Here is a 26,035-nt window from a genome sequence, read left to right on the forward strand (position 1 = left end):
TATTAATCTTTAAACAAATAATGATAAAACATGCCTTTTCAGCATCGATACTTAACAGACAATAGGGTGTGTTCCTCTGTTTTGCAGCATACATAACATCTATTGTTCGCCGTATGTTATCAGAAGCTTGTCTATTGGCAATGAATCCCACTTGATCTGGGTGAATGATAGATGGTAAAACTACAGATAGCCTAGTAGCCAGCACCTTTGCCAGAATACGCACGTCAACATTTAAAATTGAGATTGGCCTATAGGAGGAGCATTCAGTCACATCTTTGTTGGGTTTAGGGATGACAGCAATCCATGCCTCCCGCATAGTTTCTGGCATACTTCCCCCTGTTCGTATGGAGTTAAGCACTTCTGCTAATAAAGGTGCTAAATATGGAGCAAATCTTTTATAAAATTCACTTGTATACCCGTCTAACCCGGGCGCTTTGCCAGTTTTTAGGGATTTAATAGCTGTAAGCACCTCTTTTGCCTCAATAGGAGCATCTAGCACTACCTTATGTTCTGGAGTAATATTGGGCAAATCTATTTTCTCCAGGTATGATCGAACTTCCCCCTCCTGGATCGAGTCATCCTTAGAGTACAATGCCTCGTAATACTGTCTAAATCGATTTCTAATCTCCTGCGACTGTCGGAGTCGTTCTCCTTGTTGTCCCTTAATACAAAAAATGGTACGCTCTATCCGAAGCTTTCGTAGTTTAAGCGCTAGTTGCCTACTAATCTTATTTTTCTTTGTATAATTATGAAGCTTTAATTTTGCATTAAGGAAGTCTAGCTCCTGACCTAGTAGTGCATCTAATTGTATCCTCTTAGCTTGTAGGACTCGGTAACATCTAAGAGAGCCAGTACTTTTATGTTTTAATTCCAATTCCCCAATCTGGCTTCTCAACTGGTTTAATTCGCTCTCTCTTTTCCGTTTAAGTCGTCCTGCTACTGTCATGAAATGACCTCGGGAAACTGCCTTGAGCGCATCCCAAATTGTAGCTACAGAGGGACCTGAGTTTAAATTAAATGACAAATACTCCTCAAGTACTTTAATGTAGTCAGTACATGCCTCCTCTTGTTTTAGGATCAGATTATTAAGAGTCCAAGTACCTCCCCTGCTCTCCACCAGATGACTATCCCACTGTAACATACATGGAGCATGATCAGAGAGGGTAATATTCCCAATTTGGGCCTTCCCAAGTTGAGTACCTATTAGTTTATCTGTAAGAATGTAATCTATTCGGGAGTATGTCTGATGAACTTGAGAATAATAGGAATAGTCACGTTCTCGAGGATGGCTATCCCTCCAGGGATCACTAAGCCCCATATCCTCTACAAAAGTGGTAAAATGTTTAGCAAGTATCTTATCATTCTTGGTGAGAGAGCCAGATCGATCCAACTCTGGGTGCAACGTAGCATTAAAGTCGTCACCTAATATCACAGACCCTCCTATCACTGTTAACAATGTTCGCTTTAGCAACTGAAAGAAGGAGTGTTGTTCTGAGTTAGGGCCATAGATAGATCCAAATGTAACCTCTCTATCACCTATAGTACCTCTAAGCAGAACATATCGTCCCTTTTGGTCCCGTTTCACTTGGTGGACCTGCAGTGGAAGACTATTATGAAAAAGTAGAGCTACTCCTCTCTGTTTCTTATTAGAAACATCAGATGCAAAGTATATTTTGGAATATTGAGGATGTTTAAACAGATTTTCATGAGCTTTCTTCAAATGTGTTTCCTGTAACATTATAACATGCGGCTTTAGTCTCAAAATTTCTTGCCATACTAGCTGACGCTTTCTCGGAGCATTGAGGCCCCTCACATTAAGGGTTACTATGTGTACCTTATGTACCATTAGGATTGTGTCGACTTAATCTCTGTCGTAAGCATGAACACTGTATTTGAGTAAAGTACTCTCCATACCCTCCCCCCCCACCCTCCCCTGCCCAACCCCCTTCTAAGGAGACCCACCAAACGAGGAAAGACAAGGAGAGAGCCAAAACCCGGCTCCGTCCCTGCCTTTAACTCCCAGCAAGATCAACAAACCCATCCGCAGCCCCCAGCTCCAACCCCCCACCTCTCTCGACTCTTTTGTAATACACAGATATTGACTATATCTTTCTCCAGTGGTTTCTCATATAGACACATTAGTTCAATTACAGAACACTACCAGTTCTTTAGGTCGACTCCATATCAGCAGAGATCATGTGACCGATTTAGATGTCGACATTCGAGGTTTCTTGGCTTTATTGAAGACCTGCTGCCATTGCCGCACTTTATCTCGTGTTGTCACGGATGTTATCGCGGGTGCCTGCTCTGTCTCCACTTCCATCAATCCTGCCTTTTGCAGTCGTTGTCGAGCCATATCTACGGTTCGGACTTTATGAAGATGGCCTGCTATAGTAAAGCACAGTGAGAACGGGAACGCCCAGCGATACTTAATATTATGTTTCCCCAGGAACTCCAAGATGGGTTTCATGGTTCGTCTTTGTTGTAATGTATAGGCTGAGATGTCTTGATAAATAGTCACTGTGTTCTCTTGAAATTGTAAGTCTTTCTTTTGTCTTGATAAAGCAAGCACATTTTCCTTCTCAGCGTACTTCCAAAAACGTACAACAATATCCCGTGGTTTATTAGCCAACGGCTTTCCCAATGCTCTGTGAGCCCGTTCAATTTCTGGGAGTGTTGTGTCTGGGCCTGCTTCCAGCAATTGTGCGCACAGTTCATTTATTATTTTAAGCACGTCCACTTGTTCACCTGCCTCTGGAATTCCCCGGAAGCGTAAGTTATTTCTCCTTCCCCGATTTTCAATATCATCCATTTTATATTGTAATTCTTCAAGTTGGGTAAGGAAGCCCTCTTCACGCTGTTTTGCCTGCGCCAACATTTCCTCCTGTTCCTCAACTCGGCCTTCGAGCTCTTCTAATCGGGTCCCGACTTCTTTAATCTCGCCTCTTAAATTGTCTATACTTTCCACAATCTCCGATTTCATATGAGCCAGATCTTTCCTGAGTTCTTTAAGTATTTTAGTAAATTGCGAGTCTCGAACTCGAGCCGTTTCATCGTCAGAGCGTACCGATTCAGAATCCGACACAACCTCGTGCTGCAGAGACATATGGCGCCCATGAATCTTACTCGCCCTTTGGCTGCTCCGCTCACCGCTCTTAGAGTCTGGTACTTTTGATTTCTGCGACATCTTGACTTGTCACTGCTTCCACTAGATTTAAGTTTGTTATCGCTAGTTTTTTTCATCAATCTGCGCCTCTATGTTCGCTGTTTTAACGAGAGAGGCCCGAGAGCTCCGAGCCTAGGCTGCCATCGAGGATGATGACGTCACCGGAAGTCCCTCAGAAACCCTTTTTATAAGTATCAAGCCTCACATCATTCTTCAGGGTCTCCATAATTTGACACTGCCACTGGAGGTGGTGATGTGCGAATACACCTTTTACTTGGCATAGGGAAAAAGGGGGCTAGATGATCTTTGTCTTAATTCCTTGCTAGCAAGTAGGGTACAGAGGTTGTTCAAGGTCGTATTCTAGGACTTTTATTAGGGATGGGCACCCATAAAATGTTCATGTTTTCATTTGGAATTGTATAGTGCACCTGCTTTTTAACATATTTATAAATGATCTAGAAATGGGAGTAACTAATGAGGTAATTAAATTTGCTGACGACACAAAGTTATTCAAAGTTGTTAAATCGCAAGAGGATTGTGAAAAATTACAAGAGGACCTTACTAGACTGGGAGACTGGGCATCTACATGGCAGATGACGTTTAATGTGAGCAAGTGCAAAGCGATGCGTGTGGGAAAGAGGAACCCGAAATATAGCTACGCAATGCAAGGTTCCACATTAAGAGTCACTGAACAAGAAAGGGATCTCAACATCGTTCTTGATGATATGTTGAAACCCTCTGCTCAGAGTGCTGCGGTGGATAAGAAAGCAAATAGAATGTTAGGTATTATTAGGAAAGGAATTGAAAACAAAAGTGAGGACATTATAATGCCTTTGTATCTGTCCATGGTGCGACTGCACCTCGAATATTGTGTTCAGTTCTAGTCGCCGCATTTCAAAAAAGATACAGTGGAATTTAGAAAAGGCACAGAGAAGGAAGACGAAAATGATAAAGGGAATGGGACAACTTCTCTATGAGAAAAGGCTAAAGCGGCTAGGGCTCTTCAGCTTGGAGACAAATTGGCTGAGGGGAGATTTAATTGAGGTCTATAAAATAATGAATGGAGTGGAATGGGTAGACGTGAATCACTTGTTTACTCTTTCCAAAATTACTAGGGCTAGGGGGCACACAATGAAGCTACAAAGTAGTAAATTTAAAACGAATCAGAGAAAATGTTTCTTTACTGAACATGTAATTAAGCTCTGGAATGTGGTAAAAGCAGTTAACTTAGCAGGGTTTTAAAAAGGTTTGAATGGCTTACTAAATGAAAAGTGCATAGACCATCATTAAAATAGACGTGGGGAAAATCCACTTCTTATTTCAGGGATAAGAAGCATAAAGTGTATTGTGTTTTTTAGGATCTTGCCAGGAATTTGTGACTTGGATTGACCATTGTTGGAAACAGGATGCTGGGCTTGATGGACCTTTGGTCTGTCCCAGTATGGCAATACTTATGTACTTACGTGAGTGGGCTCCTCTTCAATTTGACTTCCTCTGTGCATGGGTTCCAGTTCGGCCTTGTAGCCAGTGTGAATGAGGTCTGTTTCTGCTTTGCTCATTGTGTCCTCATGTTCCAGTTCCAGTATTGCTACTTGTGGGAATGGATCCTATTGTCCTCTGTGCTTTGTCTTTGCCTGGCTGCCTACAACCGCTTCCCTTGTCTGCCTGTGGGGACTCAGTCTTTCGTAGATTCCTACCACAAAGCAAGGGCTCACAACCTTGAGACATAATAATATGTTTGTTTTGTTTATTTTATTATGAATGTATTTTATGGTAACCACTTAGATAAAAGTGGAATAGAAGTTTTTAAAATAAGTAATAAATAAATAAACTTATGGGCTAGGATTTACACCAAATTACAGTTGGTGTAAGTCTCATGCCCAAAGTTGGGCGAGGGAATCTGCACTAAGCAATGTTTCATATAGAGCACTCAGCCCGGAGCGCCCTTTATAGAATACAGCCTAGTGCGGATTTTTCCCAGCACCTATTTTTGGCATCATTTGCTGAATCCAGCTCATAGTGGACCTACCAACCAGAAACACAACAAGATCAACACGCACATACCTAAATCTCCACCACCCAAGTTGCAAAGGACTCAAATACAAATCAACCTATGCATCTAGCTTCTCCTATTTAAGCACACAACTACGGAACGCACTACCAAACGCCGTGAAAACAACGCAAGACCTATCAAACTTCCGGAAGTCACTAAAAACTTACCTGTTCAAAAAGGCATATCCGAATGATCCAACTTAAATGCCTAAACCCTGCAACATAACGAATCTAATACTCGAAATGGACATAACATAACACTTCCTCCTTTCCGATTCCATAATGTGTCTGTCACACATGATCTGTACCATGATATCACTAAGTATTTGTCATACTGGAACTGCCGATCGCCAGCACGGTGCTATGTAAGCCACATTGAGCCTGCAAACAGGTGGGAAAATGTGGGATACAAATGCAACAAATAAATAAATATGTGCCTCTTTGCACATAGAGCACACTCTGTTCTGATAGGGCGCACCTGCTCAATGGTTCACACATGCATGTTAGTTTGCACGTGTACTCTAGGGGGAAAAGAGGGTGCATGTGCACATAGGGGCCCTTTTACTAAGCTGCTGTAAAAAGGGCCCTGGAGGTGGAGAGGGGATGAGCAGCTTTGTATAGTAACTAAGTAAATGTTATTAGTTACTGAATTTAAGTACAGGTTTTGTCTCTTTTACTTGTAAAGAAGTACAGGAAATATTTATTACTTTTACTGAAGTGATAATTTCACCGATTGGTACTACTTTTACTCATTTACACCTGATGCTTGCAGTTAAAAATAGAAAAGTAAAAACAAAAGCAAAGTGTAAATGACAATTCCTCAGTAAACCAAATGAAACAGCAAAATCTGGAACAGGATTTTGCTATTACAAACCTCATCACGCAAACAGTGGATCATCTCATCTCATCTCAAATTTTGCTGTTCAGGGAATACAGCCTATGAGAATAGTGGATTTGCTTGTGTTTGTTTAACTCGTTACTGGTTTCCAGCCAAACAGAACAGTGATGAGTTGGGTCACTTTGAAGTAGAGATGAAGCTGAAACTGATTACAGTTCTTGATGAACAGACATATGTATCTACCACAACAGACTGCTAGTCTTCTGATGAAAAATTTTACATTGGGGTGACTTTCCACTGGATTAATAGGAGTCTTTAGAGAGGAAGTCTCTTTGTCTGGCCTTAAGACTGAAACATTCCCACACATTTGACATTCTTGCATCAGTTCTCAAAGATATTCAGAGTTTGGCTTCAGATGAAAAATTGTTAGAACAGACAATGATTCCAATTTTGTGAAAACCTTCACACAGCCTCCTTGTTTTACAAAGCTATGAGGTCTCATGTTGCTGCATCACGTAGTTCTGCGTAACATGTGTGGGAACTGGATCTAAATGATAACTTGTCTGATACTCAATGTTCTCGTATTTGGTCGAATGGCCCAAGGGCTTCCTGGTCGGCTGCAATAACACAATCCCTTTTCTTTATGTATCACAGGGCCCTTTGGATGCCTAGAAAGAGTAAATTCTCTGGGTCTTCTAGGTGTGATTTGTGTTGGTCATGTAAAAACAAAACTGGAACGCTTGTACATCTGTTGTTGGAATGTCCTAATCTTGTAATATTCAGGTCAGATGTTTGGGGAAAATTGAAAGAGATTTTTGGTTTCCATGAATCTTTTTCACCCAAATATGTAATATGGAAATCTATTTGGATTTCATTTCTATCTTCAGAAAATGATAAGCTATTGTTTGACTTCTTGGTCTCAGTTGCATTGAAACTGGTCATTTTGAACTGGAAAGACAATTCCCAAGTAAATGTGGTGGTTTGGCGGAACTGGATTTTACTATACAAAAAATACAAGCAGTCTGCAGTAATTTTCATTCTTAGTCATAAAACTGGTCTTCAAAAATGGAAATCTTTAGACCTTTTTCTTTCAACTACGTACTAACATTATGATTTGAACTCAGCTTTATTGTGTAATGTGTATTTTATTCTGTTGTGTTACCTTTTGAACTTGCTGTATAATTAAAATCTAATAAAAAAAGAAATAAAGAAAAAAGAAAACCTTCTCTGTAATTGGGCAACATGACAATGATCACAAAAGTAAAGATGAAGATGCAAGTGATGAATTACTACTACTACTACTTAACATTTCTAGAGCGCTACTAGGGTTACGCAGCGCTGTACAAGTTAACAAAGAGAGACAGTCCCTGCTCAAAGAGCTTACAATCTAATAGACAAGTGAACGGTTGGTCTGATAGGGGCAGTCAAATTACTGCTTCTAATGCAGATAATAATGGCAATGATGATGATAAACTGTTCTCTGCTATACGAAAGTCAAGTGTTTCAGACAGAGATTCCCTTGATCAGTACCTGCAGAACAAGTCAGAAGACATCAATAATACTGTAGCCTGGCCTGATTTGAAGGAACTCTTTATCAGACTGAACAATCAACTTCTTGCTTGTGCACTTTTTGAACACAGTTTTAGCTGTGCTGGATTAATGACTCACAAACACACTTGCATAAGTGACAGTTTTTTTCAAAATTTAGTTTGTGGATTAAATTGTAGAGCAATAAAGCTGTTGGGATAAAAAAAAACATTAACAATAGTTGCATTCATTGTATTTGCAGTACTTTTACTCAAAAAGTATTATATTAAGCAATAACTTTTTTACTTTCACTTAAGTCAAATTTTTAATGTGTTCTTCACTGTACTTCTAGTTAAGTAATAAAATATACATTTATTTTTATTTTTACTTAAGTATTTTGACCTAGTACTTTTATCAACACTGGGGATGAGTGACAGGGAAGGGAACTCAGGCTGATGAGGCTGGAGAGGGGATGAGGATAGATATGGGGAACTAGAAAGTGGCTGAAAGACAGCAATAGAAGACTAACAAAGAAATAACAGGCATGTGTGGAAATGGGAGGACTAGAATGGTACACATAGGAAGTGGAAGGAGATTGCAGATGGGGTGGGGTGGAGGGAGAAGGAAGAATATAATCTAGCCATAGGTAGATAAGAGAATTGGAGAAAAATGATGAATCAGACAAATTGTCAGAGATAGACATAAGGGAAGAAAGGAATACAACAGGGAAAATGAAAAAAAAATGCAGAAATTGGAACGGAGATGCTTGAAAAGGTCTTAGGAGAAACAAAATATGCAAAAGTGGCCAGGACTAACCAAACTGAAACAGCCATTTTATGGGCATTCCAGGGGCATAGTCAGCACTTAGGGCCTCTTTTACAAAGCTGCACTACCGATTCTCGGTGTGGCAAATGAGAGGAAGCTCTTTCAATTTCTACAGGCTTCCTCTCATTTGCCTCGCGAGAATCACTAGTGTGACTTTATAAAAGAAGCCCTTAGCCGGTTAAGTGCTGACATTCAGCACACAACTGGATAAGAAACAGCATAGGCAGGACCATATAAAGCACAGTCCTATCTTTATGTGCTTTTCTAAGCTGGTTAAGTGCTAAATATCTCACTTAGGGGCCCTTTTACTAAGCCGCGGTAGGGCTACCATGTGGGTAGTATGCGCCAAATCGACTCTACCACTGAGGTAACGCAGGTGCTCAGCAGTAGTTCCAAAGTTTCCTGTGGTAGAAAATAATATTCTATTTTCTACCATGGGGGTGTTCCCAGCAGTAATCAGCAGCATGGCCACATTGCCACGTGCTGCCTGATTACCGCACAAGTAGCGCATGAGCCCTTGCCGCCTTCTAAATAGGTGGTAGTAAGGGCTCAGGCTGTAAATAGCCAAATGCTAATTTTAATATTAGCACACGGCCATGTTTTAGCCAGCCATGTATGCCCAGATATCTAATGCTGGCAGTGAATATCCAGGCATAAAGCCATCAGCTGGTCAGCAAAACACTGACCCCAGCTGGCTGAACATCTTTCCCTAAGAAATCTGAGGTTAGAAGAAATGTGGGAAAAGAGAAATATATTTAATAAGGAAAGGCTAGAGAAATGAAAATAAATCTAAGTAACATAAATAAATAAAAAGGTGAAATAGCCAGGATAGTTGACTATCAAATGATTCCATATCTTCTGTACAAACTAGGGATGTATATTTTCTTAGTGTATTCAGTTCATTATCATACCTATTTTCATGCACATTGACCTATTAATTAAGGGGCCTTTTACTAAAGGGTGCTAAACCCTTAATGCATGTTTAGCACGTGATAGGCTACCACGTAAATATGTTAAAATATTACGTCACTATTTTTTAAATATATTTTTCTGAGGGGGCATATCAAGGGCGGAGAGTGGGCATTCCCACACTAGGATTAGTGTGTTCTAACTGGATAACATAAAGTTATTGCAAGAGCTTTTACCCCCCACCCCACCCCCATTTTATTAAGCCGCGCTAGCGGCTGCCATGTGGCAATGCTGACAGCCCATTCAACATGAATGGGCTGTGTCAGCATTAGCGCATGGCAGCCTCTAGCATGGCTTAGTAAACAGGGGGGATTAGTGACCCTTTTTCTAAAGCGCAGCAAGCCCATCACAGATTTGCCCTGCCGCAATCTGGCACTATCACTGGGCTACTGCAGGAGTCCAGCGGAACTGCCTGCCCCCACCAAGCACCATTTCATGTTCACTGTGGATACCCTGTAACCCTGACTACCTATGGAATCACCAGGACAATCCTTGAAACCCAGTCCTAATTGGAACCCATGACTCCTGAATGCTTTTGTCAAACTTTTATTATTTGATTTAATTTCTTATTGAATGCAAGTCAAGAAAACCAAAGGGTGAGCATTGCCTAAAGGTGTGTTTCATTGAAAGAGTGGGTGGGGGTATATGGAATTTTTGGAAAATGGCTGGGTGAGGTGTGACTGGTAGGGTGGCTATAAGTATATATATATATATATATATAATCATTTTGGGGTGTAGTGTTAGGAAATGTGGCCTGTGTGTGAGTACAGACAACACATGGGATCTGTTAAACATATCTGTGAATACAAAGAGGTGTGGGATGTCTCCTTCGGTGAACAGTGGGGTGTGGTTGGCAATGTGGGAGGAGGAGGAGGAGGGAGTGGGAGTGTGAATCAATCTATTACTTTCTTCTTTCCCTCCTGTCTCTCAAATTCCGCAAGCGCTGACTGTCAGGATCATGGCAAGATGGGCAGGAGTTTGGTGGTAATTTATATGATAGGTGTAGACCTCAATGCCATTCCATCTTCTCCGTCTGCTTTTGTTGGGACAAGGTTGTTAGTATATGATTCTCAAGTTCATCTAGGTGCACTTCTTATCTATTGCCCTCACCGTGTGATCTCAGACCAATTGGAATTATTATTTTATTTATCTCTAAAGAGGATCCTAAGTTTCATAGAATTTTGATGATAGGGGACCTAAATTTACATTTTGATGATTTAAATGACATTTTAGTCAACCATTTTATTAGAATAATGGTTAATTTTGGCCTCTTTCAAGCAGATTAAGGGACCATGATGCACACACAGGTGGTCAAACGTTTGCTCTACTGTTAGCAACTGAGGCAAGGATGGATCATGTGAAAAAACTAGAGATGTGCACACCTAAAGAATTCATGTTGTCTGCTATTCATCCTTGAAAGCCATTAATTTAGTATTTATATACTGACTAGTAAAAAAAACCCGTTTCTGATGCAAATGAAACGGGGGCTAGCAAGGTTTTCTTCAGAGTGTGCATGTGGGAGTGTGTGTGTCCCTGCCCTCTGCCCTCTCTCCCTCCCCCTCCCCCCTCCGAGTCCAGTCCTTCAGTGTTTCCTGCTGTTCTGTGTTTGTGTTACAGAGAGAGTGAGGGCGTCTCTCTCCCCTCCCCCCTCTGAGTCCTTCACTGTTTCCTGGGATTTCGTGCTGTGCTGTTTTCCTTCACTCATGGGGAAACCGGATATCTCTGGCACTTCACACTTCCGGCTGGAGGCTTCAGTGGTGCCTTTTATATATATAGATAGAAGATATGTATTTGCCCCATTCCAGTTTATAGAGAATGCTATTTTACAATACAACAGTGGCCCTTGCCATCCATTTTCAGTCAATCCTGCTTCAAACTTGCTGGCAGGCATTTGTAACAAAGGTAACTGCACTATAAACCATCACACACAATCATACAGGCAGCAGCAGCAGAGAGAAGCATGGGTAAAAACTGATTATCTTTTTGTGGTTTGGCATGTGGGGCTTAGATAGTAGGTCTCGGCAACACTGGTGTCAAGCAGCAGTGAAAGTGGCACTGACTGCATTAGAGCAGAGTTATGGACCATGAGAACAAGCCTGGCAGCAGTGAGGTAGGCAGTGACAAGTAGCAGAACACACAGTCACACAGGCAGCAGTGGCAGTGAGAAGCAAGGGAAAAGGAGGTTTTTCTTTTCTTTCTTTTTGATATGCAGGGCTTAACCCTTTAGTGTCCAATGTTCCTGTAATAAGCCATATGGGAACAGATTGATGGGAACATTGGACACTAAAGGGTTTTTAAGGTACCAACCAGAAACAGGCAGCAGCCTAGAGAGACTGCAGTGGAAGCTGGCAAGAACCTAGCAATACAATGTTGCAGTGGCTAAGAAAGCAAATAGAATGCTAGGTATTATTAGGAAAGGAGTGGAAAACAAAAGTGAGGACATTATAATGCCTTTGTGTCGGTCCATGGTTTGACCGCACCTCGAATATTGTGTTCAATTCTGGTCGCCACATCTCAAAAAATATATAGTGGAATTTAGAAAAGAAACAGAGAAGGGCAACAAAAATGATAGAGAGGATGGTACGACTTCCCTATGAGGAAAGGCTGAAGCGTCTAGGGCTCTTCAGCTTGGAGAAAAGACAGCTGAGGGGAGATGTGATAGAGGTCTATAAAATAATGAGTGGAGTTGAACGGGTAGATGTGAATCATTTGTTTACTCTTTCCAAAAACACTAGGACTAGGGAGCATGCGATGAAGCTACAAAGCAGTAAATTTAATACAAATTGGAGAAAAGTTTTCTTCACTCAACATGTAATTAAACTCTGGAATTCGTTGCCAGAGAATGTGGTAAAGGCAGTTAGATTTGTGAGGTTTAAAAAAGGTCTGGACGGTTTCCTAAAGGAAAGGTCCATAGACCATTATTAAATGGACTTGGGGAAAATCTACTGCCATTTCTGGGATAAACAGCATTAAATGTATTGATCTTTTTTGGGATCATGCCAGGTATTTGTGACCTGGATTGGATTGGCCACTGTTGGAAACAGGATGCTGGGCTTGATGGACCTTCGGTCTGTCCCCAGTATGGCAATATTTATGTACTTATGCAAGGCATTGAGTGTGAGTGTACTTTAACGGAGTTTGACACTCATTCTTTCTCTCAGTCACATAAATATTGAGAAAAGCCAAGCAAGGGAGGGTTTGTCTTTAGAAACACTAGCTTTTCCATCAATAAAGATGCTAGCTAGGATTGATAGGGATTGACATTCAGAATATATATTTACTGGGCAAGCTGGGTGAAGGACAGGACAGAAAATGCTGGGCAACCTTGATCAGGTCTGGCCAGACTGCTAACTTATGTGCCCAGTATGCCAAGTTGATTTGTGGCCATTTCCTATCCACGGTAGCATGTCACTGAAACTCATGCAGAAGTCTGATTTATAATAGACTGATCTCTGCTGTTTATCATGGTAGCTAGGGCTTCTGACACCAAAGACTCTCCTATGCTTGGGCTCATAGGCATTGGCACATAAAGGTGGGGGCAGAAATGGTAGATGAAAGGATGGTGCTGCTCATGCTACCACTACTGCTTGTTGGTGTGCCTAATCTTTTCCCTGCTGCATTAATACTGCCCCTCTATTTGGACCTACCTTTCCTCCACCTGAATCTCAAGCTTCTCCTTCCAGAATGTCTGAGTGTGGCACTGAAGAATGATAGTTCCTTTCACCCACTGGTCACAGCTAGTATATAAGCTTCCTACTTCATGAGGGGTTTCAACATTTTTTTGCACTTGAACATGCAAGAAGTCCACTAGCACCAAAAACTCTGCATAGATTCCTTTCACAGCCGAAAACCCTCTACCTTTGCCTGCAGAATGTTCACTATTGGGAGGGGAAGGCTAAGTACAGCCCTTCTGGAACTTAGTTCCATCACGGAAGCCTTGAAGGGCTTCAAGGCCTCTATGACTTCAGTCATATTTGCCCAATCCTGTTGCCCCAGGGAGCTTTCGATAACAATCTTGAACTTTAATGACATGTCATGCAGGTCTGTTCATTGCTCCATTAAGCTCTCCAATCTGATAAGTGGAATTCCACCTGATGCCAACATCTTAAATGAGCTGGTGTATAAACCCTACTGCCTCATACAGCTCACACATAACCTTCACACCGAGGTAAAAATACCTTATTTTTCAGCACTGTGCTGAATTGGATTTAGGCTTCCTTTGCTCCCCAAGCCTAGGAAGTCTCTGACAACTAAGTGCAGCAAGTGTGCAAAGGAAACATCTGATACCATGAAAGCCCCTCTTGTTCACCATGCCTTAACTATGTTTGTGCTACCATCTCTCACAAAAAAAAGTGTACCATGCTCTCTATGGCCTATCTTCCAGCTCAGCAACATTTCCCTTATTTCTGCTATGATATGGGCGTAGGTATGGCTATTATTCATCACCTGGGTGTACAGCACACTCCAATGGTACCCTCCTCCTGGTGCAATCCCATATGCCAACAGCCTGTACCTGCCTCATCCAGCTGCTACTAGCGTGCAACCAGGGAGAGGTAGGAGTATATGGCATTGACTGATTCAATTATGTCACTGGTGAAGTGCAGACTAATACCTCTGCTTTGGCCAGTTTGCCTACAGCTGGGCATGAAACTGACTGCCTAGGCTGGAGATCATCTGCCTACTAAGTCTCCTTCAGGGCACTCAGTAACTGGGAGTTAAACGATGCTGTAATCTCTTAAACTCCATATTCTCAACCTCTTCCAGGGGCTGATCATCCAGAGAAATTATATCTCCAATTCACTGTGTCATCATATCTGGTGCTGTCAAATACCACCCCATTTCCTCCGTGGTAGCTTGCTTTGATGCTCATCTCACTTGGTGAAGATGTTGGGGGCTCCATTTCGGAAACTGATTTCCTTTTTTCCTGTATCTTTCTCAGCACTGATAGATCAAGTCCTCAGCCTAGATTCAGCACCGCCCTTCTGCTGAGCTGGAAAAGGTAGTGATTCTGTACATGATGCTGTATACTACTGTTGATATGATGGCCCTACTAATTTACCTTTACTAGTGCATTTCCTACAGTAGTTGCATTCTCAATACTGCGGAGCCTCAAACACTTTAAAATGCCTCCACACTTCCAAAGTTTTATGAAACTTCACATGTACTTCCTTGGGGAATGGGACAGTTTCAATTTCTGCTGCTGCTGGACTTGGGGCTATCTGCTCTAGCACTAGGGTCTTTTGACCCTGACTGTGTGAGTATCACTTACAACTTCCTGACCACTTAACAAGCTAACAACATCTTCAAGATCCTCTCCATCCATTAACGTTCTGTATCTGATGACTCTGATAGAAATACAAATTATGGGGATCGATCAGATTCTGTATCTGCCACAAATAGTTGCATACATTCCTCAGCAGTGAATAGGGAGCACCTGCAGCTCTGCTTTGCTGACTCTACCTGCTCTTGTTTCTTCCCCCCCCCCCCCCCCCCCCTCAACCTGTTATATCTCTGCCGTCCTTTGCCCCTTTGTGGAGATAGGACCTGACACCTGCTCTTTCAGTTATACTGGAAACTGTAGCTGTTGCTACTCTCCTCTTAGGGTTCCCCTCCCCCATCTATAGCTTAGTTGGTGGACTACAGGAGGCCAAAGGCATACTGGTGAAATGACCTGTCTTTTCCTTTGCAGTTGTGCTACTGCTGGTCTCATCAGCTCTTCCTTCTTTTCTTGCATGGCCATTTCCACACTTACCCTTTCAAGCTTTTACATACAGGGACTGTCTCCTTTTTATGCGTCTTTACAGCACCACCTACTGCATAACCCAATAGCACTCTTGAAATTCAGAAGGCATGTTACCCCTACTATGGTTTGTCAGATATTTGGGCGGGTGTACCTTTGAGATAGTGCAAATGGAATTTAGAACTAAAGAGTGTGAGAGATAGTGATATACTATACTTTAATTTACAATACTTGATATCACCGCTCACCAAATAAGCCAGAGGGGAGATATAATAAAAAATAATTCTACATCTCACATTTTACATTTCCCATTCCCATCCATCCTTCTTGCCCACGTGTTGATTCTTAATGTCAAATGTCCTGTTAAAAAAAACCCATCACAACACTTGTCTTTTTGTGTGTGACCATTCCCCCCCCCCCCCCCCCCTCTCCCCAGTACTCTAGTTGCCAACTCTAACAAACTTGGAAAGCTTGCTGAGCAGTACACTAACAGCCTAGTCCTCATGTCCCTTCTGAATCCTTGCTTATAACTTGTTCTTTCCTGACTTCCGTCTGCACTTTTTCCCCTCTAAGACCAGGCACTGCCAGCAGCCCACAAACAAACATAAACAGCACAGTTTTCACTCCAGATGTGCTTGATGCTGTGTGTCACCTGCTTTCCGGTCTCTATCACTATGCTCTTTCCTGTGGCAGAATTTTTCCTTCCTGGCTTTTATGTTCACTGTTTCCAGTTCTATTTTTAGCAAAATTACTGGAGTCTCAGCTACTACCTGATCCACTCTCTCTGAAAGTCTGAGACAAAATGGCTCTTTCTGCTGATCCTGGGTCTTTCCAGCTCAAGTATGATATAATTGCCCATGGGATTTCAATAAGTCAGGAAATGATAGGCTGCCTTAGCTGCCTGGGAAGGACTTCTAACATGACTGACTGAAGTGTCTCATGCTTCTGGCTTGCCCAAGAAAGTTTAAAAACACAAGATACAGCATGATGTCATAAAGTTGAAGTCATCTCCTCACACTGCCGCTATCTTGGTGCTACCAAAACAAAGCAAACAACGTGTATCCATGTTGTCGTTGTTCATTGTTATTTTGTCTCAAAAACATGCCAACTTGCACAGCATACAGATGTACACAGAGGAACTATCACAACAGAAGAAACTAAAGTAGCCTAGAGTAGTCTTTCACTTTATCATAAGAGAAAATTCCCAAATGTGAAAAGAGAGTTTCTAGCATAGCCTGCTCCACTGGCACCGGAGGAGCTAGTGAGATCGAATCACTCATCTCCTCCCAGGTAGCAGAAACACCCTTCTGCAACATTCCTTCAAAGCTCAGTCAAAGTCATATCCCATTGGTCCTAGGTCCCCATCCCCAACTCTGCTGGTGCTTTAACGGATCTTCTACTGAGCAAGAAGTGCACATCAATCATCTCGCTGAACAACGATTAACAAGCACCAAGCAACACAGAAGCAACCAACTTGAATAGCTTCAGACTTTTTACAGATGCACCACACATAGGCAGTAGTAAGTGTTTGCTATTGTTTTTATGTAGACATATCTTTATTGTCATCATAAGCAAAAAGAAAGGCATATAGCATAGCACTTAAATCCTCAATACAGCATTGCAAATAACAAAGCAAGCTCTTAAGCAATGTCAAGAACATTTTAAATATAACCCTCTCCTCTTTACAAACCCCAGAAAAACTCCCCAACCCCCCCATTCCCTCCTAACAGAATGCAAACCTATTAGGTTTAAGAAAACAATATAAACCTCACAAGTTTGCTATTGTCAAGCTCCACCCACTGGCTTCAGCCCAGATAATGGGCCAGATAGGCTCATACCGTCTTCTGTTATTAAACCTTCTTGGGCTTGCCCCCATCCACTATCTTGCAGGTGAGGTGCCTATGAGAAACACAAATAAGAGGAACAGCAGCTCATGAAAAGCTCAGGCTAGCAGAATGGATTAGTTTGCAGCAAAACAAAACAAAAAAAAGATACCATTAGTCATATTTTACCATTCATACAAAAATGAATGCACATTCCTACTGGGGGACTTATATGACTGCATTTATACCACTGGTTTGGTAAGGTATGGTTTATTTCAAACTTTCTATACCACCCATACTAACTAGTAGAACTGAATGGTGTACATTAGCCATGTGGCAGGAATGGGATCTGAGGAACAGTAAGTAGATGATAGTACCTTTTTCAAATATTCTACAGTCTGAAACTGGGAAGAGGACCATTTTGCAGTACCGATGCAAAAACGTGCGTGTCTGTGTGTGTGGTGGGGTGTTCTGAGATCAATAGATAGTGGCAGTTAGATTCATACTAGCAACAGAAGATGGAAAAAGAGAAAAAAAAAACCTTCTGTAAATCACAAATCTTAGAAGAAAAGAATTGGGCTAGATCTTGAGCCATTGGCATTAAGTACTAGTATCTCTACAAAATGTTGTCTATAAAGACGAAAGATCGCTTTAGAAACGTTTGATGCGTTTTTCAACAACTCTGTATAATGCCTTCTTAAGTTGAAAGTTGTAATCGTTATGCAGTTTTCTACAGATGTGTAAATCTGATTGTTGTCTATATTTAAGCCATCATTTTTCCACTTTACGATATTGCTGTTTCAGCAGTCGGAGCCCAGGGTGATACCAAGGGCATCAGTGGCTGCAAGAGCCCTGGTGATAACACAGGGGTGCTACTGAGTCGAGAACTCAGAGAGCATAGAATGATACAGTTGAACCTGATGTCCAGTGACTCAGACTCAAAATCTGATGGAACAGAAGGAAGAGATAATGAGATCTTAGTGGGATCAAAAATAGATAAGTTTCTTGACCAATAACCAGAATTGATTGAGGAACCAGGAAGGACAGGAAAAGAAAGAGTGAAATGGACAGCCATATGAACAGACCAAGAAAGAGATGAACTAGAAAAATTAGATGGTGTGAATAAAGAACCAGATCAAGAATGTGTCCTGCTAGGTGTGTAGGAAAAGAAATCCATTGAATTAAGATCCAAATCTGATAGCAATTTTAGGAATGAATTAGCCCATGGTTGAAGTGGTGAATCAACATGGATATTAAAATCCCCTAATATTAACAAATCTCTGTAAAGTGCTGTTACTTCTCATATAGCTTGAAAACATTAATCCCACTAAGTGGGAGATAAAGATGGGAAGCAATAAAATAGTAAAAGATAAAGGGGAGAAGGGGTTGAAATCTTAAGAACCAGTAATTCTGGGAAACAAAAAGGTGATGGAACCTGAGTGATAGTACGGTCTACAGAGTAGATCACAGCCAGACCTCCTCCTGCTCTAGAAACTCAAGAGAAATTATTAAAAATCATATCCAAAAGAAAGACTGTTAAAAAGAAAGGATTTCTCTTCTTATTTTAACCATGTTTCAGTAAGACAGAAAAGCTTTAATCCCAAGGCAGTAATAAAATCACGAATCACAAAAGATTCATTCAAAAGAGTGACAGGAATAGTAGGCTGGGAAAGTACTCCAGTGTTAGTAGCAAGAGGACGAATAAAACTAGGTAGTCTGTGATAGGGGGTAGGGGGGGGCAGCGCTGGACTATGCCCCCAGAAAACTGGGATAGGCCAATAAGCTAGAATAAGGGTTGTATCTGAGCCAGAGTGAGAACCAAAAGATGAGGAGCATAAAGATAGAAAAACAAAAAAGAATGCCAACAAGATTTTAATAGTAGACTCCATTTACCCCATAAAGATTGTTTCACTGTATAAAAATAATTTAACATAGGGAAATTTAGCGGCGTCCATCATCCTTGCACCAATATTCTGCAAAGACTAGAAGATAAAGGAAGAGAAGGAAAATATTTCTGGTTCAGAGCAAGCTTACAATGCGGTCACATGACCAAGGGGGGGGGGGGCAGAAAAACAGCTGATCCCATGTTGATTAAGACTCCTGCTATCAACAACCAGGCACTCCTGAAGCAAAAATATGCAAAATTGTCAAAAAAAAGAGATCTTCTATAGCTTAGCACACGGTAACCTGTCTGCCACATCACAATTTTACCAACTGCTAGAATTATAAGACAATCATCCATCCTATGAACAGTATTTCAGCAGTTGCTAGAACATCAATACGCCTCCTACCAGAAAACAGGGGGTAGATTTTCAACAGGGTTTATGCAGGTAGGAGAGGCTCTTGGCCATTTGCACTCTATTCAACAACATTTAACTGTACAGTGCTGCTGAATATTCCCTCTGACCTCCACAGCACTGTGCAGTTAGTTCCTGTGAGGTCTATGGGCGGAGTTTGGGAGTAGCCACCAGTTATGCAGGCTCCAGCCATATTCAGTACTGGTACACACATAGCAGATAAATGCAAAGTGATTCACATTGGGAAGAATAATCCAAATCATAGTTACCTAATGCTAGGTTCCACCTTAGGAGTCAGCACCCAAGAAAAAGATTTAGGTGTCAAATCTTCTGCCCAGTGTGTGGTGGCAGCCAAAAAAGCAAACAGGATACTAAGAATTATTAGGAGAGGGATGCAAAATAAGACCAAGTATATTATAATGTCTCTGTATTGCTCCACGGTGCAACCTCACCTTGAGTATTGTGTGCATCCTGGTCACCGTATCCCAAAAAAATATATAACGTAACTAGAAAAGATTTAAAGAAGGGCAACCAAAATGAATAAGGGGATGGAACTCCTCCCATATGAGGAAAGGCTGAAGAGGTTAGGAAAAAAGCTTGGAAAGTAACTGCTGAGGAGAGATATGATTGAAGTCTACAAAATCCTGAGGGTGTTGAACAGGTAAAAGTGAATCAATTTTTTACTCTTTCAAAAAGTGCAAAAACTAGGGAATGTTCAATGAAATTACATTGAAATACTTTTAAAACAAATAGGAGGAAGTATATTTTTCACTCGCGAATAGTTGAGCTCTGGAACTTATTGCCAGAGGATGTGGTAACAGTGGCTACCATATCTGGGTTTTAAAAAGATTTGGACAAGTTCTTGGAGGAAAAGTCCTTTGTCTGCTATTGACATAGACATGGGGAAGCCGCTGCTTATCCTTGAGCTTGGTAGCATAGAATCTTTCTACTATCTATGATTCTGCCAGGTACTTGTTACATGGTTGCCCACTGCTGGAAGCATGATACCGGGCTAGATGGACCATTGGTCTGACCCAGTATGACTACTCTTATGTTCTAATCAAATGGATAGAACCATAAACAAAGCACTGCTATCTTTAGCTACTTAGCTATGTGGGTGCTGGTACTGAATGTCATCTGGCACCTGCATAACGTATGGGTCAGTGGCTGACTCGAATACTAAATTTCAGTGCCCAGATATGGGCCCGGCATTAAATAAATATCTGGGTCAGATTCAGGACGCAATAGTCATCAGCTTTAAAACCACTGACTGCTGTAGACTGAATATATGTGTGTGTTGGAGGGGAGGGAGAGGGGGAGGGGTAGAAGGCAGACTGCTAGAGATGCTTACTCAAAAATTACACAAATGGTTAGGGTGATGGATTTGATATACTGCCTTTCTGTGGGTACAACCAAAGTGGTTTACATATACTATATGTAGGCACTTTTCTCGGTCCCCAGTGGGCCTACAATCCAAGTTTGCACCCAAGGCAATGGAGGGCCTAGCGACCTGCTCAGGGCCACAAGAAGTCGCATCCAGAACCAAACTCATCTCCTAGGCTCACAGCCCACCGTACCAACCACGAGGCCACTCCTATGCAAAGTGCAAACTTCTGAAACCTGTACCCTATGGCCCTACTATTTCTTTCTCTCTTTCTCCACTCAATCTCCCAGTCCCTGACTGCATACGCCATCATTTATTACCTTCCTTCCACTGCCACTTCGCCAATTCCTGCATTCCTACTTTCCCATTGTTGAAATACCAGCCTCTCCCTTCTCACGACTCCCACTCTATCAGTAATTCCCATTCTCTGGAGGCCTCTTTTTTCCTTCTCCCCACTCCCTTCTGTATACACCACGGTGTGTCTCTCTCTCATTCATGTTCTCCTCCTGCTTCTTCCAATCTCTCCCTGTATGTCCTTATCTGCTCAATACACCCATGAATATCTGTGACACAAGTCTGTACTGAGTGACACAGGAAGGGCTCAATTGTAATGTCAGAATAATAGCCCATTTAACGTGTGGCCATTACCATGGGAGCCCTTACCATCACCTATTTGGAAGGCAGGAAGGGCTCCTGTGCTAATCAGGCAGCGTGCGGTAATGTGCCCACACTACCCTATTAGCACAGGTACACCTACTCTCTGCCCATGGACATGTCTCTTGAGCTGAAAAAAAAATTTCAATGTGCGATTAGCGTGCGCTAAGCACCACACTACCGTGGGATGCCTCAGTGCGTCCTGCGGTAATGCTTCTTTAGCGTGTGGTAGGCCTACCATGCCTTAGTAACAGGCCCTCCTAGTGAAGTACCTCCTGATAATATTCCATCTCATGGTTCAGATATTTTAGACATTTTGGAGACATCAGATTTGGATTTAGGGCGAAGTTATCAACATGGGCTACTGCTAAGTCAGGTTATTTTACTAGTTATCAGGTTATTTTAGCACAGGTTCTCATTGCATAAAATAGGACTCTGTGCTACAATAACTTGACTTGTGGTAAAACAACCCAACTTAATAGTAGCCCATGCTGATAATGTTCTCCCTTAGTAACCTTAGTAGTTACTTTGACTGTAAAGTCGGATAGAGATTGGTTACTGTGACTTTTCTTTAAATACAAGGATGAAATATCAGGTGAGGACATCTCCTGACATTACAAAAGAGATTCAGAAACATCAAAGGGAATTTTTACTTTTATGTCCTGGAGTGCTCCAGTTAGGGGTTCTCCTTTTCCTAAAAATTTCCTTGTAAATGCTTTACTACTACTACTACTTAACATTTCTAGAGCGCTACTAGGGTTACGCAGCGCTGTACAAATTAACAAAGAAGGACTCAAAGGAGCTTCCAATCTAAAGTATAACCCCTCCTGTTTACTATGCCGCACTAGTGGCTACCGTGCACTAATGCATGGCTTAGTAATGGGGGGGGGGGGTAAATCAATTAATCATGTTGCTTATTTTCGAAGCTCTGTTTGTGTTTTTGATGTCTGGACGTCCAAATCCTAATTTTGTAAAGGTAAGATATGGACAACATGATGTGTTGGGCTACGCATGCTCCAGACCTGTGTCTCACTCACATAGAAACTCGGTACTGCTGTGCACACATTGGCCCCTAGCACCAAGACCAAACTTCTCTGTCCCTTCTTTCTTGAACGTCTTGACCTTCACTTCACCCCTGAATATGGTGCTGCTGCTCTTTGCTGCCTTGCAACTTGCTCTGCTAAGAATTATTCACTGCATTCTCACCTAGCTACCAGTCTCTGCCACCACTTCCATCACGTGAGAGGATCACAGGCATTGGCTGCATCAGCAAGAAGTGCTCTCTGCCCGATATAGATGGGGTCTATGATGCTGCCTCCTCCTGGACCAGTGCAGTGTTCAGCAACAACAGCAGTGGTAGGGAGGCCTCCGATCTTCTTTTCTGTCCCCAGCCCCAAGAACCTGGGCACCATAACTTCCACAGCAGCTCTATGCCTTGTTCCCCTGCTCCCCTCCTGCAGCAGTCACTTCGAACCCAGCCTGACTCTTCATTCCTTGCTGCCCACGTGCATCTGAAACTAAAAATTCATGCGTACAGATGGAATAACAGACACACCCTCAACAACAGGTGCTATAGCTCGAATGAAATGTTCCTAAAATACTCTCAGAACTGGGGAAGCTACAGACACAAACATCAAAGAAATGAGGAAAGAGTAGGTATGCTCTATGTAATAATAAAACTGAGAAAAACATGATGAGAATGTAGTGTAGGGCTTAGTGAATTCAAACAGAAGAAAAGTTCTTAGAATCAAGCATAGAAAAAAAAATCCCAGCATCCTAAGAGGCACTTAGAGATAAATAGAAAATATTACTCATATCTAAAAATTCACATACCAGCCATGTAGTAGTTTGGGAATTATCTTAAGCTTGGGACTTGCATCAAACTACTGACACATGTTTAGCTTTTGCTACAGACTCAAAGTCAGCTGGTTGTCATTACTATGGATGCCAGGCAAAGCTGTGGATTTCTATCAGGTTTAAGCGTGGATTAGCTATCTGCTTCTGGAATGCCAGGTTTTTTCCTTTGACACTGTGGTATGTTTGTCATTTGGGCACCAAATGAGAAGATCTTTGTTGCTTTTTATGGGACCTGCAATAGCCCAGTGACCACAGAATAGATATGAGGGTATACTTTAGTGATAGAAAAGAATGAAACAGTAGCACTGAGAGTGGTAATGATTTCCATTTATGTAGGAGCTTTCCTTTAAAGAGGATCCTAATATGCTTTGCAGTCTAATATTTAAGATACCTGTTTCTGGGTTGGATGACAGGACAATGTATTTCTGGTATGTGGGCTTCACAGAAAGTCCTGAAAGGAAGAAGAAACTATGGTACTATTATGTAAGTTCTAGTTTATTGTGAATATGCATCTTTTATCATCATCATTCAAGGGCAACCCTCATTATGAAGGATTATTACATTCTTGTGAATTCATCATATAAGAACATTCTAAAAAGTGACAACTTGATATACAGACACTATAGGGCTCATTTTCAAAACAGAAAAACGTCCAAAATCAGATTTAGACATATCAAAAATGCCTCTCCACATCAGTAGAGGTTATAAAAATGAATCAATGATAATAGTATAGCTCCCCTTGTAAAACTGAATACTCACAGCTACAGACCAAACATGCTCCTGCATAAGTTTGAACAAAATGGCCGCAGTTTGTCAGCACCAATCAATTTAAATAGCACACAGCTGATTACAAAACATGCATTCTGATTGGTTCCTACAATGCATCTCAGCCTCCAATCATATCAGTGACCACCAGTCAAGCTCCGAGTTTAACCCTGCTGGGTGTAAAGTTTGCAGTTGAAAAATCCAGCGTTGTTCTTTGTAATTCAAAAGTTGACCTATATTTCCACCCTCCCATCCCAAATCTATATGGTCTAGTATTTTCCATTTTATATCATCAGGCGGATGTTGGTATTGCATCCAATGTTGAACCAAAGGTGCTGTGATAACTTGATTTTTTATTCTAGATTTATGCTCAACCAATCAAGCTGGTGCCGAACGGTTTGATCTCCCGATATATACTTTCTCACAAGGACATATTATAGCATATACTATATTACTTGTTGAACATGTCGTGTGAGAACGAGCATAGATCAATTTTTCATTCAGCGGATATTGCCAACTAGGACCCTCAATAGTCAAATCACACCATTGACAGGATCCACATTGAAAATGTCCCAAAGACTCTGTCAATTCATCACGATAATCAAGACGCTTATAAGTAAAAATCTCCCCCAAAGTTTTACTACGGCTATACGCACAAATAGGATGTTCAGAAAAACAATCATATGTTTGTAACATTCTCCAATGTAAATGAATGCTATTATTGATGTTAGAACTTAAGGGAGAATATGGTATAACAGCTGTTAATCTGTCATCTTCTAATTTATCAATGACTCAACATGAGGCTCTTGTATCATTACAGATGCAGAAGGAAATATTAGTGATGTGTGCTGATAAAGGTGGAGCTGTTACTCTTTGGGATACACATAAGTATGTGTCTGAGGCTTATAGACAACTACAGGATGGCACAACCTACAAAAACATTCCTGGTGATCCTACCTCGGAGTTATTAGAACAGATTAAACATTGGGTACTAAATGCTGCTGAAGATCAAATGGTTACTTCAAAAGAAGCCAAATTTTTGATTTTGGAACATCCAAATGTTCCAAGAATCTATTTCTTACCTAAGGTACATAAAAACCTTCTGGACCCACTACGTCGTCCGATTGTATCTTTATGTAATACGGTTCTGGAACCATTATCAAAATTTTTAGATTATTTTTTGAAACCAGTAGTGCAGCAAGTAAAATCCTAACTATAGGACACTACGGATTTTTTGAAATGTCTTCAAGGAGTTGAGATTGCAGAACATTCTATTTTTGTGATGGTTTATGTCACTTCGTTATACACTATAATTCCCCAGGAAGAAGCCCTATCAATTATCTCTGAGGTTCTTGAAAATTGCCCTCTGCCTCAAAGGATATCTAAACAATTTTTGATGAACTTAGCACACTTGGTTATTAATAGAAACTATTTTTTCTTCCAAAGTGAATATTATGAGCAACAAGGGGTTGCTATGGGTGCTAGTTTAGCACCGTCAGTAGCAACATTATATTTAGCAAAATTTGAAGAACGTTTCGTTTATGATTCAAGAGATTGTAAATCTATTTCTCTATGGAAACATTTTTAGATGATATTTTCTTCATCAGGAATGATACAGTTTAGCGATTATTAGAGTTTTTGGACAGATTGAATACTTACCAATCTAACTTGAAATTTACTTTTCACTACCATGCTCGTGAGTTGGAATTCTTGGATGTGTGGGTATATAGGGTGAATAAACAAATACATACTACACTCTATCAGAAACATGCCACACAAAATACTTTGCTACATTTTACCAGCAGCCACCCTTACCATTTAAAGGCTGGTCTACTGATTAGTCAATTCTTAAGGTTAAGAAGAATTTGTTCAAGTACAATTGAATTTGAGACACAAGCTTTGGCAATGTCTAAGCACTTTCAAGAATGGGGATACCCTAGAACAATGATGAGAAAAGCCTACCTGCGAGCAAAATTCTCCCAAATGGATCTATTACTGCAATATCGCTCCAAATCAGACGATGACAGATTAACAGCTGTTATACCATATTCTCCCTAAGTTCTAAAATCAATAATAGCATTCATTTACATTGGAGAATGTTACAAATATATGATTGTTTTTCTGAACATCCTATTTGT

This window comes from Microcaecilia unicolor, chromosome 2 (genome assembly GCF_901765095.1).
Source record: "Microcaecilia unicolor chromosome 2, aMicUni1.1, whole genome shotgun sequence".
NCBI classification, from domain to species: Eukaryota; Metazoa; Chordata; class Amphibia; order Gymnophiona; family Siphonopidae; genus Microcaecilia; species Microcaecilia unicolor.